Source organism: Lindgomyces ingoldianus (genome assembly GCF_010093535.1).
Source record: "Lindgomyces ingoldianus strain ATCC 200398 unplaced genomic scaffold BDR25scaffold_24, whole genome shotgun sequence".
Taxonomy (NCBI): Eukaryota; Fungi; Ascomycota; class Dothideomycetes; order Pleosporales; family Lindgomycetaceae; genus Lindgomyces; species Lindgomyces ingoldianus.
Genome location: NW_022985185.1, coordinates 213483 through 214496, shown reverse-complemented (window position 1 = coordinate 214496; position 1014 = coordinate 213483).

Sequence of the window (1014 nt, the reverse complement as noted above, 5' to 3'; positions counted from 1 at the left end):
ATTAAACTTAATAAGCTGCTTTTTTACTAAAATAGTTTTACTTTTTATATAAAACTTTACTTTTTATAGTTTTTTTTTTTCTCTTTATATAAAATCTTTTATTATAATGCTTAAAGTGTTATTTATTTATAAGCTAGTAATACTAAAGGTGTACTCTTCTTTATTAGTAATTAAAAGGTAGGGGTTGTATAAAAAAATGTGCATGTGTAGCTTTTTTTTATAGTAGTTATAATATGTCTTAAACTAATACAGTCCTAATTTAGCAGCTCTATATAAAGGTTGTACAACCTAGAGTATTATATTTAGTAAAAAGCTTTAGCGCATCTTCTTTAGTAGCTTTATGTACAGTGTGCGCATAAGCTTATCTATTAATTAGATGTATACTTATGTAATATTATATAGTTTAAAATGCATTTTATACATAGCTTTTAGGCTTACTTTTATAGCTAAAAGTAGTCTCTAGTTTATCCTCTAAATAGTTAGTAACTAAGTAAGAATTTCTTTTTTTTTTTATCTAAGTAGCTAGTAAACACTAGGCAGAATTTCTTATATAGTTAGGTTATTTTACCTTTTACTTTTTATATAAGGTAGAGGTTAAAAATCTAACTTTTATGCTTTATTAAGTTATATACTATAACCTTAAAAGTGCTATTAGTAATTAAAGTGTCTATCTTTATATAGTTTAATTTCTTAAATAGTTTTTTAAGTGTAGTAATTACACTGTTTATATAAAGCTTAATAGATAAGGCCTAATTATTTTTTTTTCTAGGTTAAAAATACCTAGTCTAGACTTTATATAGGTTTTCTTTACTTTTTATTTTTTCTAGTATCTATATTTTTTTTTTACACTAGTGCAGCATTGCTATCCTAAGGGGCTTAGTCTATAGTAGGCTTTAGTTTTACCTTTATAACATTTTTATAAGGCTGTTTTTTTTTTCTTTTCTTTAAAAAATTTTTTTATATAAAAATTAGTTTATCTAGGTTATTTATTATAAGTAAGTTGTCTTTTTTTTT